The sequence below is a fragment of the Osmia bicornis genome, chromosome 13 (genome assembly GCF_907164935.1).
Source record: "Osmia bicornis bicornis chromosome 13, iOsmBic2.1, whole genome shotgun sequence".
In the NCBI taxonomy this organism is placed as follows: domain Eukaryota; kingdom Metazoa; phylum Arthropoda; class Insecta; order Hymenoptera; family Megachilidae; genus Osmia; species Osmia bicornis.
The window spans coordinates 953307-971105 of NC_060228.1; the positions used below are offsets into that span (position 1 = coordinate 953307).

General features: G+C 40.7%; 1 protein-coding gene across 1 annotated transcript in view; it reads right to left on the reverse strand.

Moving 5' to 3' along the window:
- LOC114881338 overlaps window positions 1-17799 on the reverse strand; it is a 135880-nt gene that overhangs the window by 110426 nt on the left and 7655 nt on the right. The gene's annotated exons all lie outside the window — the stretch shown is intronic.

The following is a 17799-nucleotide window of genomic DNA, read 5'->3' on the forward strand; positions in this document are numbered from 1 at the left end:
TTTGGTATTGGCACTTTGAACTCCTTGTCTTCTGGTGGAATCAAAGGGAGACAGACTGTAGGAGGGTTCCGGGATAAAGCGTCTGCGTTTTTGTTTATTTTCCCAGGCTTGTGAATAACATCGTACTCGTACTCTAAGAGTCTTAATTTCCATTTTACTAGCCGTGAAGTGGGGTCTTTAACTGAATGTAACCAAACCAGCGGTCGATGATCCGTGACAAGTGTAAATCTTCGTCCGAAGACATATGGTCGGAAATACTGTACTGCGTATACCATGGCTAGACACTCCTTTTCCGTTGCTGAATAATTTCTTTCGGCTGGATTCAAACTTCGAGAAGCGTATGCAATTGGTAAGTCTCGTCCAATTTCCCCTTGGCTTAAAACTGCCCCAATCGCATGATCCGAAGCATCCGTCGTGATAACAAATGGTCGTTCAAAATCTGGATATTGTAATATTGGTTGTGTAAAGAACTCTGTACACAATAGTTCAAAACTCCCTTGTTGTTCTTCAGTCCATTGGAAAGGGGTTCCTTTTCCCAACAGCTGAACTAGTGGTTTTGCCTTTAGAGAGTAATCCTTGATGAATCGGCGATAGTATCCCGTCAGTCCCAGAAACTGTTGCACATTCTTCTGTGTTTTTGGAATCGGAAAGTTTTTTACGGCGTGAAGTTTCCTAGGATCTGGTTTAACCCCGTCAGCAGACAAAATGTGTCCCAGATAGGCAACCTCTTTGCGTAGGAATTCGCATTTATTAGTCTGTAGAGTAAGTCCATATTCCCTGAGGCGATCGAATAGTTTTTTAACTTTAATTTCGTGTTCACGCAGCGATGAAGAAAAAACAATCATATCATCTATGAACACAAGTACGTTTTCCAGGCCTGATGTTACCCGGTTCATGACGCGTTGGAATGTCGGTGGTGCGTTCTTCAAACCAAAAGGCATACACACAAACTCGAAATGTCCATGTGGGGTTGCAAACGCGGTCTTCTGTCTGTCCTTTGGGTTCATTTCAATCTGATGAAATCCATTTGCCAAATCAAATATTGAGAAGTATTTTGCTCCGCCTACCTTGTCTAGTATTTCTGGAATATTAGGTAATGGAAACTTGTCGCCTGTTGTTTTTTCGTTTAATGCACGAAAGTCGATTACCATTCGCCAACGTTTGTTACCATCGGCGTCCGGTTTCTTCGGTACAATCCATAAAGGAGAATTGTATGGTGAGGTGGATGGTCTAATAATACCCTGCGATAGCAGAGCTCCAACCTGTCGTTGTATCTCCTCCTGATGTACTGGTGGGTACCGATACTGTCTAGTATTAATCGGAATGTCGTCTGTTGTGTAAATGGAGTGATGAAAATTTGGAACCTTGCCCAGGTTATCTCCAGGTAGGAAAAATCTATCAGAAAATTCCCTGACAATTTTGAACACATGTTGTCGTTCTTCAGAGTTTAGATGATCGGTCCTTAAAAGATCTTGGATACGTGTAGTTCTGTCTTCCTTTGTTTCCTTTGCTAGATACGAAGGAATAGGATCGTCATCTGATGAGTCAAAAATCTCATACGGATGTATGCGTTGTGGTTCAATATCGATTTCGATTTCGTCTTCTCCGGTGTTTGTGGCTAGGACATAGCAAATTCCATCATGATTGCAGACTGCTGCTTCTCCAATGTAGACCTGTTCAGGAGTCTTGATTCGTGCTAGGTACCCTTCCATAACCTCCGGATTTGCGACTGGAACTGCAATTTGGAGAGCTGTGCGTCCTGGTAATCTATGTTTAATTGGCAATACTGGATGCAGTTCCATCTCCTCAGCGTTACTGAAGAATATAGGTTTAATAGGTTGGTTACGAGTTACCAAGGTTTTATGGTAATAGGAAATTTCAGCCCCTTCCTGTAATAAAAAAGGGCTTCCTATGAGTCCATCAGCGGAAATAGGCAAGTCCTCTACTACGTAAAATTCCTAAAGATTTTAAGACCTTCCTTCGATGTGATTCCGGCCTTTTCTCCTAGAGCATGAAGAACTACCAGATTTACAGAAGCTCCTCCATCAATTAGAAATTCTCCCGTTCCTTTTTCCAGTTCTGGAACCTTGATCCTGATGCGTGGGGTTGGTGCTTCCTTGATTCGTCTTCCTGCTTCTGGTCTGCAAATCGGACCATTTTCCGGCGATCTTCGTTGCGTACGCTCACCGCCTCGCCGTTTGGGTGAGCGTTGTTGGAGTTTAAAGGTTTCCTCAAAGGTGAGAAATTCCCTCGTGACTCCCTTCGATACTGGAATCGGGGTCCTTCGCGGCGAGGTGATTTTTCACAATCCTTCCAACCGTATCCGACCGTACTGCAGTTTGCGCAGTAAAAGTCGTAAACATCGTGTTTGGTGTTGAACGGCTCGTCATATTTTGGCACCTCCGGTGAGTGGTTTGGAGAGCGTGAATAATCATGCTTACGTAAAGTCAACGCCGTTGCACGTGAAGCTCGTTCTTCGAACTCCGGTTCGGAACCAGATGTGCTGCGATCCCTTGGTCTTTGCCGATAGGGTGACTGTGACTGAGGGTACACACGCCTGTGTTCCTTCTCTCGAGGACGTCTCCAGCTGAGAAAATCCTCTTCTCTACGACGACTAGGTGATGCCTTCTCCTGAATCTGTCGTCGGTTCTTGAGGCGACGTTCAATTTGTAACACGGCTTCGTACGCCTCTTCTAAAGTTTTAATCTTTTTGTCCAGAGCGGCGATTCTCCAGGCCACACGCTCCGGTAAACCCTCAAGGAAATTCTCCAAGATGTCCATTTCCATCTCCTTGATGAGCTGATCCACGTTGGTCGTGTACCTCTCGCGGATCGCGATACGAGATCCATGGGCAAGTTTGCTGACTCTGTCGATGTACTTCCTTAGTGATTCGTCCTCACGGATTTTAAGGCGCGAAACCTCAGCTTGGAAATACGCCAAGTTCTTCCCAGGAGCGTATCGTTTTTTTCAAATGTTGTAACAATTGAGTTACATTGTTGAATTGTTTATCTTGGATACTAATCCGCGCCGGACCGGTGAGTTTAGTCAACACGATACTCAGATACTCTGTTTCCGACGTATCTGGTATTAACGCGAGCCCGTTTTCTACACTCTGAGCGAAAACCGACAAAGCTGGATTCTCGCCATCGAAAGTGGGTATCGGCGCGGTAGCGAATTGAATACAATTACGCTGTGTTAACAAGGCCATAGAATTAGCCATTGTTAAGGTAAGATTCGCGACTTCGTCAACCGAAAGCCTGGTTTCTGGCATTTTAACGCGAAAATCCTATAGAACAATTATAATACAAGTCCAGTTGTATCCACGGTATCCTTACGGATATTTATTCAGTGGATCCCACCGCTGTCACCAGTTTTGTTACGAGCCGGAGGGGGCGGCTGCGTAGTCGGGGCTTAATTTAGGTAAATGGTAATTGTTAATGGCTTGACCAGTGTTGTTATTAACACTGGGAGCCTAAGGAAGTAGACGTGGAGACGAACCTACGTATGGCTAACGTAGGGAGCTCCAGGAGGTTGGCTATGGTGGACGAACCTACGTATGGCTAACGTAGGGAGCCACAGGAAAGGTGTAGAGTGGAGGACGAACCTACGTATGGCTAACGTAGGGAGCCTCAGGAGAGTGATATGCGGACGAACCTACGTATGGCTAACGTAGGGAGCCGCAGGAAGCGTTAGTATTAGGTCTCGTAACTTGATTGATGTACCTCGAGCGGTAAAGGTACACCTTAGTGGGTTTCTGGACAGTAAATATAATTGTACAATAGTATGTAAATTAAACTAGTATGAGTTTATTCTCGATTCCGGACCTTACAATTGTTGTGTGTAATTGTCGCGGTATTCAATGAATTGAACTCTAGGTTGCACGTTTGAAATGAGTTGAATGAATAAAGTTTAGTTTCGATTCCGCGACGCAAGAATCTAATCCTTCTCGGTTTTCACGAACACGAGCAAACGGGGGCGGATTACAACGATTATAATAATGCTTAACAGCCGACACGTACTGTATAGTTACTGTGAGTGCTTGAAAGGGACTTGAATACCCGATCTCGCAGAGTTTCCTCGTTGCAGAGATTATCCGAAAAAGAACGTACTGACGTGTATCGAACTGATTCTAGACTTCAACTAGACCCGAGGTGCCCCTGTCGCCACCCTTTTTATACTCAAAAACTAGAGTAAAAAGGGTGGTGGGGACTGACTCTACGTGACCCGTAGGACCGCGCCCTTGCTTTGCGTTGGTCTCGAATTTTCTAGAAGACGGTTGGTGTCGGCTGCACACATCCGATTCCATATAAGGAAATTTCTTGAGAAGGGTTTGTAACACCATATAAGGAAATTTCCAAGACGGATACGTAACAGATTAATACTAAATTATGAGAGATCTGTAGTTATCACTTTGTATTTTTAGAATCTTCAAATTATATTATCCTACTAGCCGTATTACCCGGCGCTGCCCGGGTGGTATTTTGTCTGAGTGTATGAGAAAAAAAGATGACTGCTGAATGCGGAAAGCAGCACCGACAGCGTCGCCATCCATTCCCACCACTGAGGTACGAAGGTATTCCCACTACTATGTCAACACTGCAGCGGTGGGGATTAGCAGTTCTGCTGAACTGTTCTGCGCTGCGATTTACACAAACGAAATAAACAATATTTTATACATTTTCCGATGCAACAGTGTTGGCGAAATTCCCCAATTCTACGCCGAACGGCGAAGTTGGCAACGAAAATACTTCGTTGGTGCGTCATTACCAATAGCGGCAGCACCTCTCGGGCCCACTTTGTCCACGCGGTCCCCTCTCCACGCGAAACCGGCAAGATCGACGCCATAATTGATTTCGTCCTTCTTGATCGAACGCTTCGAGTAGACGCACGTGTTACGCAGGTCCACGCTTGTATTCGATCAAGTTCAGTACGCGATTGTTAGTAATAGCAATTCCCGACCACGCCGTGTCCACGCAACGATTATATCGTTATTATATAGTTGTTTCTGCCCACGCATTGTACTCGTGCAATTATTGTACATAATTTCGTGTGCTCTCTGTGAACGCTGTGATTGTGCAACACTTTTGTATATAATTTTCTTCTTTGCTTATTTTTGTAAATACATTGTTTGTGATCGTTACGCATGCGTGTTATTTCAGACCTTTTCAGACCACGCAAAGTACGCAACAAACAGCGTAATAAAACTGAGCTTATATCCTTCGCAAGATTATAAGGAACACATCTAAAAAAATGGAATCAAAATCGAAACAGTAGATTTGGAGATTACCCTGTACAAAGAAAATGCTTACAGCTTTATATATTAGTATAGATTTGTACTCATTAGGAAAATGCTTAGTAGTTTCATGGCACTCCTTTTTTCCAAACTGATCAGGTTGTGCACCTCTTGCACTCCTTCACCCGCAGCCTCCAGTTTTTCCAGTTTTCCCAGATCATGTGATCAATGTCTTCTGGGGTATTCCCGCATTCACATTTAGGTGACCTAGTTATCCCCTTCCTGTGTAGCGAGGCCGCTAGGTTGTAATGATCCGCTCTTATTCTGTTCAGCATGGCAATTTCGCCTCTGTCCCAATTTGACAGCTTATGGAACCATGGTTTTTTGTTACCCAAATTCGTGTCAAGTCTCAGCATGTATTTTTTCCCCTTCTCCTGTCCTTTCATGAACAGGGCCATGTCGGACTTTTCCCACTGTTTGTCGGTTACATATGTTAACATGTCGCTTAGCGGGAGCTTTAATCTTTCATCTGGGGTATTTCTCGTATTTTCTTTTGCTATGGAGTCTGCTCGGAACAGCACGGAAAATCGTACACGATTTTTCGAAGCACGTGGTCGGGAAAAGGCAACGGCGAGAGAAATTCCACACAGTGAAGCTGAGGAAAAAGGAAGGTGACCATGGCTACAGCAACGATGGTACCTAATACATTCGTAATTGAACCGTTATGTCCCACAAGCACAACGTGGTCAAGATGGCTGATGCGATTGGAAGGAGCTTTCAGGATCTTTACAATTAAAAACGAGGCAAGTGTTCCTTATTTATTACATTACGTTGGATGTCTTTCGACATTGTGTGTAACCAGTTAGCTCCACAGAACCCATTCGAAGCGACTTATACAACTCTAACAAAAACGTTAGGCGATTTCTACGAGCCAGCACCGCTCGAAATAGCGGAAAACTACAAGTTTCACTAACGAAAGCAGAAGGAAGGTGAATCAGTACAAGAATTTTTAGCAGCTCTGCAGAAACTCTGCTTACATTGTAAATTTGGCGAGTACGTAAAAACTGCACTACGCAACCAATTAGTTTTTGAGTTGATCAGCAAGAAAATTCAAGCACGACTTCTCGAATTACCGGACTTGACCTTGAAGAAAGCGACGCAGGTGGCAACAACGATGGAGATGTTGGACAAAGGAACACAACAACTTCCAGGAGAGACGCCAGAGGTAAACATAGTACAAGCGGCGAAACGGATTACCAAGCGAGGAGGAAATACAGATAAGTCGTTTAAAGTCAATAATAGTCTTTCTAGAAATACTAATGTAAAAAAGAATAATAATAAGTCGAATCCTGTAAATATGCATAAAAATACAAATACTACTTGTTACCGTTGCGGCAAAAATCATCTCGCGTCAAAATGTACGTTAGACAAAAATATTAAATGTAACGCTTGTGGTAGGGCAGGACATCTACAGAGGGTCTGTTTCCAACGAAACCGCGAGAATAATCAGTTGACGGAGGTGTTACACTTAGAGCACACGCAGTACAGGGAAAAGCTGGAGACGACGCTATCGGTAAACGACAAGAGAGTGAAATTCGAAATAGACAGCGGAGCAGCAGTTTCAGTTATGTCAGATGAGCTCAGACGTAAGTTTTTTCCAAATTCGCCGATACGTCCATGTTCAGGATTGATGGAAATCCTGGAAGGATTGCGCCGGAAATGAATGACTCTTGCTGGATGGGTTTTACAAATTTATTTGATGATGTCAAACAATAAATTGCACTGATGATTCGTCTAGAGTGAACGCTGATTTGACAATGATTTGAGGAATTTTTGAGCGCACAATTACAAAGTTGAATCGTCTTCTTGAATTGAACAATTGAACACAACGGCGATGAATTTTGTCGTTGAATGAATTTACCTTGAACAGTGAATATTGAGCGCGCCAATTTCCGAGCTTTGACAGTGAACTAAGAGCGCTGTTAATTGTATGAATTCAGCCCGCTGCTGTGATATATCCCGTGAACATGTGCGTCGTCGACACGTGGTTGCCGGCTCGCTTAAATTATGAACTCACAAGGAAGGTTAGGGAACCCGGAAATTCCAAAAATTATGAAACTTCGCATACAAGTACAGTAAGTCATCCGTAATACGACCCTGTTTTCCGTTGGTGCCATAATTCGGTTTTAAAGGGTGAAATTACCCCTTGAAAAAAATTCGAAACTTTCTTTTTTGTGGAATATCTTAAAAACGGTGAGAGATATGAAAAAAAAGTTTAAACAAAAGTTGCACAGTTCTGTTGTGGTTACAAAATGGCGTAAAGAAAATTTTTGAAAAGTGCATAATTTTTTAGTTACCCCTCCCCCCAACATTTTCTTGACGCCATTTTGTAAACACAACAGAACTGTGCAACTTTTGTTTAAACTTTTTTTTCATATCTCTCACCGTTTTTAAGATATTCCACAAAAAAGAAAGTTCCGAATTTTTTTCAAGGGGTAATTTCACCCTTTAAAACCGAATTATGGCACCAATGGAAAACAGGGTTGTATTACGGATGACTTACTGTACTTGTACGCGAAGTTTCATAATTTTTGGAATTTCCGGGTTCCCTAACCTTCCTTGTCAGTGTAATTGAGCTGTACCTGTTGCAATCCGGTCGCACGATGAGTTGCTGCGGATTCCGTGGGTCTTGTTGAGCCTTCTTGATCTTCGGTGATTGATGAGTTGCACTTGATCTTGCACTTGAACAATGAGCACGTGTTTTGTGGATCGATTCGTGATCTTCAATGGCGGCTTGGCGCGAGAGTTGTCGAGAAGACTCCTGCTCGCGCGTTACCTAGATGGGCAACTCCCGATCGATAAATCGATCGACCGTGAGCGCCATCATGGCTGAGCGGATTCTCAAACAGTCCAACAAATTTAACGTTAACATCGTATTGCCGTAAAAGGGTTAAACCCCTAGGTTATATTGTAGCTAACGTAAAGTGCTGTAAGCGTATACACAAACTAAACTTATACATTGTAAAAGAGAATAGAAACACATTACTAGGCCGCGAATGGATTTTTCAACTACGTAAACACTGTGTTATCGGACAATTAGTTAATGATCTAGAAGCAATACATTCAGTAGAAATGAATTCTAAAAAGCAATTACAATTACTTTTACAAAAGTACCAAGACATTACGTCCCCGACAGTAGCAAAAATTAAAAATGTTCAAGCAAAATTAACTTTGAAAGAGAATGCGAAGTCGATTTTCTGCAAAGCACGCCCGGTACCATTTCGTTTACGTCCACAAATCGAAGAGGAATTATTAAGATTAGAAACGGAAGGTATTTTGATTAAAGTCGACACCGCGGAATGGGCTACACCCATCGTGCCGGTACTTAAAAAGAATGGACAAATACGTATTTGTGGAGATTTCAGTGTAACGTTAAACGCGCGATTAATAGTAGATGACCACCCCCTACCGACAGCGGATGAATTGTTCGCATCTATGGCGGGGGGAGTAATCTTTTCAAAAATCGACCTTTTACAGGCATACTTCCAAATGTAAATCCGACCGGAGGACAGACATTTGCTTACGCTAAATACACACAAAGGTCTTTACCGTTGCACACGTTTAATGTACGGGATTGCATCCGCGCCAGCAATTTGGCAAAGAACAATTGAAAGCATACTAGGCGACATTCCAGGTGTCGCAGTTTTCTTAGACGAGATACGCATTGCGGGTTCAAGTGTAGAAGACCATTTACGAACGCTAGAAATAGTTTTCACTCGTTTACAAAAATACAATATTAGAATAAATCCAGAGAAAAGCGAATTTTTTGCGCGACAAATAAACTACTGCGGTTATGTCATTGACAAAAACGGATTGCATATAGCCCCGGATAAAATCAAAGCAATCGAAGGTATGCGTAGACCACAGAATGTAACAGAGGTACGTAGTTTTCTAGGGCTATGTGAACCTGGCACCCGACTTTTAAAAAATTAACTTTTTTTTTCATAAAACGGTAGTATATCGTTTGTAGTTGATTGTAGTAAAAATATTTTCGTTTGTAGTTGAATCAATTAATAAATAAACAAAATTGAAAAATTGACCAGCACCCGACATTGAGATATTTCAAATCCGTTTTTTCCATGTGATAGGGAATTGTTTGTAGTTGTTTATAGTGAAAAAAGTTTCGTTTGTAGTTGAATAGTTTAAAAGTTATAGATGATTGTTTATACCCATCAGCCAACTTCGTTAATTTTTAACATTTTTCAAATCCGTCTTTTCCATCTGATAGGGAATCGTTTGTAGTTGTTTGTAGTGAAAAAAGTTTCGTTTGTAGTTGAATAGTTTAAAAGTTATAGATGATTGTTTATACCCATCAGAGATTTCAATTACTTGTAACTTTTAATTGCGTTGACCGATCTTAATCAATTGTTCAGGATACACATAACATATTTAAATTTACAAATGTCATATTTCAAATTTTCGTTACAGGTTCAGATAAACAAGTTAAAAAGTTGCCTTTTACTATTTCTTTCCCCATTTCAGCACATTTTTATTTTTAAAAACGACAAAGGCACATATCTTAGTAAATTAATTTTTATAGCTTATCGAGAAACCTTCGGTCATTTGCTACACTTTTAAGCGAGGTATTCTGTTTTCAAAGGTGGACGAATACTTTGGCAGTGCACTGTACATAAATAATCCACATTTTATTTCAACCCTGCATCTTATCAAACTTAAACAAAAAATGAAAATATTAAAAACAATATTATTCACATTGTTCTCTATTATCAATTAACCAATAATAACAATAAACCACCTTACGATATCCGACCAATTCCGTTCATTCCTCTAAAAAGTGTGAAATAAAATAATTTCTATCAACAAACTGCAACCAACTTCGAGATGCACTAAAAAGTATAAAATAACTTATATTTCGTTTCCACAATTACGTGACAATTACTAATAAAACCTCGTTCTACATTAACAAAATGCACTACAAAGTACAAAATAAAATAAAATATAAAATAATTATTAATTACCAACTTCGCCATACCGCGATCAAATCGTTATTGGCAGCATCAATTCGACTATGTTTAATTTTGCACCGCCTCCGAAAAGATTGAAATGTATTTAGTATACTATTTGACGATTAAATAGCTTTTATTATTAACAGTTATGGAATGTTGGTATAAATGTAATAGAAATTATTACAATAAGAAAATAGAAAGTATTTCATATAATTCAGTGCATTTAGAACTAGGTTGTATTTTCGTTACAAATTATTTTATGTCAGTTTATATATTATTCCAATACCCACACCTATGGGGTACCCACGAAACTTTTTTCACTACAAACAACTACAAACGATTCCCTATCAGATGGAAAAGAAAGATTTGAAAAATATTAAAAATTGACGAAGTTGGCTGATGGGTATAAACAATCGGCTGTAACTTTTAAACTATTCAACTACAAACGAAACTCTTTTCACTACAAACAACTACAAACAATTCCCTATCAGATGGAAAAGAAAGATTTAAAAAATATTAAAAATTGAGAAAGTTACCTCTTCGGAGTATAAACAATCGGCTGTAACTTTTAAACTATTCAACTACAAACGAAACTTTTTTCACTACAAACAACTACGAACGATTCCCTATCACATGGAAAAAACGGATTTGAAGAATATTAAAAATTAACGGGGTTGGCTGATGGGTATAAACAATCACCTATAACTTTTAAACTATTCAACTACAAACGAAAATATTTTTACTACAATCAACTACAAACGATATACTACCGTTTTATGAAAAAAAAAGTTAATTTTTTGAAAGTCGGGTGCCAGGTTCACATAGCTGTTTTCTAGGCATGATTAATTACTACGGACGTTTCATTCCGAACCTAAGTTCAATATTACAACCGTTAAATAAATTATTACATAAAAACATACGTTTTCAATGGACCAAAGACTGCGAGCAAAGCTTCAAGGCGGCAAAGGAAGCGTTCATAAGCCCTAAATGCTTAGCTCATTTTGATCCAACATTACCAATGATTCTAGCAACCGATGCAAGCCCTTACGGTGTGGGAACAGTGCTATCACACCTGTACCCGGACGGTACCGAGCAGGCCATACTCGAAAACTCAACAATCGTATTTGCAAATCGATAAAGAAGTGTACGCGATAATTTTCGGAGTAAAGAAATTTCATCAATATTTAGTAGGAGGGCATTTTACCTTGGTTACAGACCATCGCCCACTAGTACAAATTTTTGCGCCCAGTAAAAGCTTACTAGCTTACAGTGCAATGCGCATGCAGCATTACGCACTTTTCCTACAAAGATTTAGATATATGATTAAATATCGCAAATCAGAATTATACGCGAACGTCGACTGTCTGTCACGCGTTCCAATTAAAGAAAATACTTCTCCAGATGTAATCGATGCGTTCCAATTGGAAACCATCGAAAATCTACCTTTGACACACAGTGATTTAGTGGCAGCCACAGAAAAGGAAACAACTCTGGCTGAACAAAAAAAGATATTACTCTCAGGAAAGAATCCCCCTAAAAACAATTTCGCGTTCGCAAACGTAGATTTAAGGGAATTTACATTACAGGATGGGGTAATACTAAGAGGACACCGAGTGGTGATTCCATCAACCTTACGTAAACAAATACTATCAGAATTACACATAGGACATTTCGGAGTAGTAAAAATGAAAAGCATCGCGAGAGGATATGTGTGGTGGCCAAACATTGATCACGATATCGAAGAACTCGCGAGAAATTGTCAGAATTGCAACGCTTTCAAAAATAACCCAGTCAAAATGGAACCACACGTGTGGGAACCACCTTCAATACCTATTAACCGCATACACGTAGATTTTGCAGGGCCATTTTTAGGACACTTCTTTTTCATTTTAGTGGACGCGTACACGAAATGGCCGGAGGTACATATGGTATAGTCAAAGATATTTCCGCGAAAACAACAATTGAAATATGTAGGAAAATTTTTGCTACGTTCGGTTTACCTAAACAACTAGTTTCCGATAACGGCAAAATGTTCACGTCTAATGAATTTACTCAATTCTTAAAAATGAATGGAATCACTCAGAAACTTACAGCACCTTACAACCCATCAACGAATGGTCAAGCGGAACGATATGTACAAATTTTAAAAAATTCTTTACGACGTATGCGACCTGAGCAAACGAAATTACATATTGCGTTACAGCAAATTCTTCTACAGTACCGAAATGCAAAACACAGCACTACTGGTAAATCACCAGCCGAATTAATGTTCAATAGAAAATTGCGTACATGACTAGACCTGTTATTCCCAACAAAAGATAGCCAATTTCAAAATACAGTGGCACCCAATGTTTTCGAAGAGGGAAAAAGAGTGAGTTGTAGAAATTACGTAGGCACAGATAAATGGGAGTTCGGAAACATAGTAGAAAGAATAGGTAGATTACATTATAAGGTTAAGTTGGACGATGGACGAGTTTGGAAAAGACACGTAAACCAAATGCGGGAGACAGGGGAAAACAGATTTTTCCACAGTTGGCGATACACCCACGAGAGTGGAAACAACGAACCAAGAACCTGCGGTGGAAGCTCCATGCCCAGTTTCACGGTGGCAACCGTAGGGGACGGACGTGTTAAGAAGTAGTAGATCTTTAGGGAGTTTTTTCATAGGTTTTTCCTGGGGTTTAGTGTTTAAAAAAATATTGTTAGGGGGTAGTTCTTTGGAGAGTTGTGTTTTACTGGGGTTTGCCTCTCATAAAAGCAAGCTCTAGAAAAATAGAAGAGAGTGAGAGTGTGGCAACTCCCTGCGACAATCCGTTGTCGCAGGGAGGCAATGTTTTCCCAAAGAAAGGGAGGAATAAGAGGTCTGGAAGAATAAAGGAAAGAAGTAAAAGTGAAGGCGAAAGACTGGTAAAAATTAAGGAAATGTACGCTGAAAACAAGTGTGGATCGGAAGATTTTGAAGCAGAATATCTAGAGGAAGATATAGAGGCTAGGGAGTTTTTTGAACTCCTTAAAAAAAACAGAGTAACGTTAGAAAGTGCAAACCTTGATAGAATATATATCTCGGGAGGAAATAGTGAGGTTGAAGGAGAGGGAAAGTCAGTAGACGAGGCTATGGGAGAAGTTACTAGCCCAGAGAGGGCAGCACTAAAAGGGATTGGTGCCCCCGATTTAAAGAAGGGGAACGGTGAAGAAGAAGCGGCGTCCCATTCTTCATGGATCCCTATGGACGAGAAAGACACGACGGAGGAATATAGAAAAGCTAGGAAGAGAGTTGCGGAAGTAGGGGCCGTTAAAGTATCAGAAGGTAATAAGAGAGATAGGAGGGAAATAAAAAGTGGTGAGGAGCCTACAATTATTTCTTCTCCCTTAGTCGAAAGAGAAAAGGTTCCCCACACGCAACAAGAAGTGGTTGCTAGTGGATGCGCCGAACTAAAGGAAAGTAGTAAGGACGATAAAGCTTTAAAGGAAGTGACAGAGGAAGGAGCTAGACAAGACAAATTCAGAAGACGAGGTGAGAACAAACAGTTTTACCTAGAGGAGTTGAAGAGTCGCGAGTATATGATTACAATGGTGCTTAAAAAATAAAATACAAGCAAGTTCAAAAGAAATAACATAATAAAAATTTACAAAATATTGGGCACGAGGTCGCGTTTTCTGCGTGGTCTGAGAATGGTAGGCTATAATAAAGCGGAGCTTACTTTTAGTGACATGACGGCAGCAAACTCAATCCTCAAAATGGCGGACCAAGAGGGAGCGGGTTTCGAGGCCTTTCTTCCGGACAGGAAGAAATGCAGGAAAGGTGTAATATCAGAATGGGAAGACTCAATCGAAGATCTAATTGACTTTGTAATGCCTGGACAAGGTGAATTCAAATTCGAAAGATTAAGGAAAAAAGTTTACAAGAATGGAAAAAGTGAATGGACTGAGGGTGTCGCTATATTAGTAACCGTTAAGGGGGACCGACTGCCAACTGAGATTAAGATTGGGGCGAGGCATGTAGGTCTGAGGGTTTACCCGTATGTAGAACAAGTTAAACAATGTTATAAGTGTTTTGCGTATGGTCATATCCAGAAGTTTTGTCGGGCGCTTAAAAAGTGCCTAGTGTGCCTTGAAAGGGAACATGGTGTATGCGAGAAATCTGCGGTGTGTATTAATTGTGGGGGTAACCATACGTCCCTTTCTAAGACGTGTTGGATGTATCAGCGTGAAAGGGCTATTCGCAAGGTAATGGCCTTTAAGAATGTGGCATATGTGACGGCCAAGAGCATCGTGGCTAGACAAATAGGCGAAAATTGGGACGAGGAAGCGGTTGGGAGAGATGGCGGAAGTAGGGACTTCCCATCCTTGCCAACCAAGAGGACTGAATTTTGGGAGCTGAAAGAAGTTCCCTTAGATGACGAAATAGAAGAACTGAGAGAAGCAAAGAAAAAGGCGGGGGTAGGAATGAGAGGTGTTAGAAGATGGGAAAAGGAGCAGGATAGCCTAAGAATGACGGCTACCCAAGAAAGAACTAGAGGAAGAGGAAGAGGCAGAGGTAGATTAGGGGAAGAAGAAAGGGCCAGACTCTCCTGTGGAAGGGGACCCCAAGGCCCGGCTATACATATGTCAAATGCTTATGAAGTACTGCAAACGGAAGAAGAAGAGGCGAATCAAGAGGATGCCGAGTATGAATTTGGTAATGGATTGCCAGTAGAGAGGGCCATAAAGAAGATCAGCAGCGTTGAGCAACGAGCTCACAAGAAACTGATAGAGCAGTTGGAGAAGAAAAGGGAAGAGGACTTCCTAGCAGATCTTATGAGACTCATAACGGATAAAGGTTATGAAGGTTATAAAGGTTATAAAGGAAGTAGAAAAATTATTAAATGACAGGAAAAGTACAAACCAGAGGACAGAAGAGGAGGAGTATATTTACTGGAACGTCACAAAACATAGACCTGATTGGGAGGTACCAATCCCTGAAAAAACTAGGGAGAAGCTGAGAAGAAGACAAGAAAGATATGAGAAGCAGAAGGAGGTGAAAGAAGCGAAAGATAGAGAATTCGAAGTAATGGCAATTCGTGTGTACCAAGACTATGGATGGACAAAGGAAAGGGCAAGATAGGACGAGGATTACAGAAAAGGAAGACTAGAAGAGCTCATGAGAAAAATCGAGGGAAGAGTCTGTGATAATAAAACGACCGCGTATGATGATGAGTATTTGGGACAATAAAGTATGGATTTGGTTGTTTGGTTCGTATGATGCGAAAAATGTGTGGAAAGACTGTAACTTTAGTGCTAAGATAACAAGTGAGCGTCAATTAAGACTGCGTATTAGGTGTAAGATTATATATAATTATTCCCTATACTGTTTTTTGCTCATACTATTGTTATGTTTATTGATACTTTTATTTTTCCTAACTCTTTTATTATTTTTATTATAAAGGTCAATAAGATAGTTTGGTTGTTATTCCAAGAAGGTAGAACAGAGTTCCTGCTTGGTGGTCAGACCTTAGGGAAAGTACCTCTTTCGAAAGGACGTATAGTACAAAGCAAAGCCATAACAAAGGTGGCATTAGGTTTGGGTAAGCATTTGTTGGACAAAAGTAGGAATAGAAGAAGAAATCAGAGTTTTAGGATTGAATGCTTGTTTATCAGCGAAGTAAGAGACACCGCAGGTACTGACCTATCATTTTGTTTTCTTCAAAAAAATTTGTGCTGTATGATTTGTGTGGGTGAAGGGTTAGATTTAAGATGTAAGAATTTATACGATAAAAAACTAAAAGATTGGCAGGATTGGATTTGTATCCCTTTTATTAAAATATTACTTTTTTGTAGGCTTCTGACTTATTACTGCCTCACCTGTTGCAAAGTTCGGAGGGCGTTAAGGAGGAGGGTAGAAGAAGGACATGGAAGTCATAGAGAGTTTCATAGAAAAGAAAGAAGAGAGGGTATTTCATATCTTTTAAATGGCTACTACGATGGTTAACGGTAAGTTCTGTTTAGGAACCTGGAATGCCAGGAGTGTTAAGGGGAAACTAGGCGAGCTTAAGGAAACAATTAAAAACTTTGATATAATGGGTATTACAGAAACATGGCTTAAAAGTAAGGACAGATTTGTTATTCCGGGTTTTGATGTTATTAGAGGGGATTTGAAAGAGGACAAGCAAGGTGGGGGCTTAGCCTTTATAATAGAAAAAGGAATAAAATACACAGTTAGAAATGATTTGAAGTGGAGAGGTCCGGGAAGGGAAATCTTAGGCATCTCAGTGGACTCTAATCAGGGAATATGGGACATTATTCTCATATATAGAAGGCCGGGAGGGAGGTGGGTAAAAGATGATTGGGCTAGTTTGTTTAAGAACAGAAGACAGGGGATAGAAACGATTTTTATGGGAGATTTTAACGCTAGGAACAAGGTTTGGAATTGCGAAGTTGATAGCAGGGAGGGCTTATTACTGGAGGAGGTTGTTAGGGAAAATGATTTGTTCATAGTCAATACAATTACTAACTCGAGAATTGGAACGGGGGGTAGACCGCCTTCGAACATTGATTTATTTATCGGGTCGCACTACGTAATGGACACTTCAACTGTAATTGAGGAGAATGAAACTATGGGTTCAGATCACCAGGTGTTAGCTCTGGTCCTGGGGAGTGATGAATTACAAAGAATAAAGGAGACGAAGAGTTCTACCAGAAAGTTTAGGGAAGACAAAACAAATTGGGATTTATATACCATCGCTATAGAGGAGGAGGCGAAAAGACTGACAGAAATGTGGGGCGAGGTAGGCCAGGAAGATATGGTCGTTGAAGACAGATGTAAGGAATTTACGGATGCTTTAATCAATGCTATCAAAAAGTCAGGGGCTTTACTGGTGAGAAGGACGACTCCAGTAGAGGGAAAAAAAATAGGAATTGGCCTAATAGGTTATCTCAAAAAAAACAGTTGTGGTGGGACGAAGAATGTAATGAAGCAAAAAAAGCGAGAAGAAAAACGGTGCAAGCTTTCATTAAAAGACCAAACCAGGATAACTGGGTTAAAATGAGGGATATTGGAAAACAGATGAAGAAACTAGTAGAAGAAAAGAAGGCCAGTGCATGGGACGAATTTGCTGCATCCATTGATTGTCACACAAGCCCCACTGAGGCCTGGCAGAAGATTAAACAAATTAAAAATGGCATTGGCAGAACGGGGTGTAGGAGTAGGAATGAAAACGAGATGAATGGATTAGAAGACCAAGAAATTGATAAAATATTTTCATATAATCAAAGTGCAAGTTTAGCGGTGGTGATGGATGAGGAATTGGATAAGAGTACAGAAGAACGTAATACCGAAGAAGACCCGGAGGTATCGACCTGGAGCATTACTTCCGAGCCCTTCAAAGAAAGGGACCTGCAGGAAATACTGGACTCAATGCGAACTGCCTCGGCACCGGGAGAGGACGATTTATCGTACACATATATTAAGAAAATGAGCAAGGGAATGAAGGACTGCATGTTGGATCTATATAACTTGATTTGGAGGAACGGCTGTGTTCCGAAAGCCTGGAAACGGGTCGT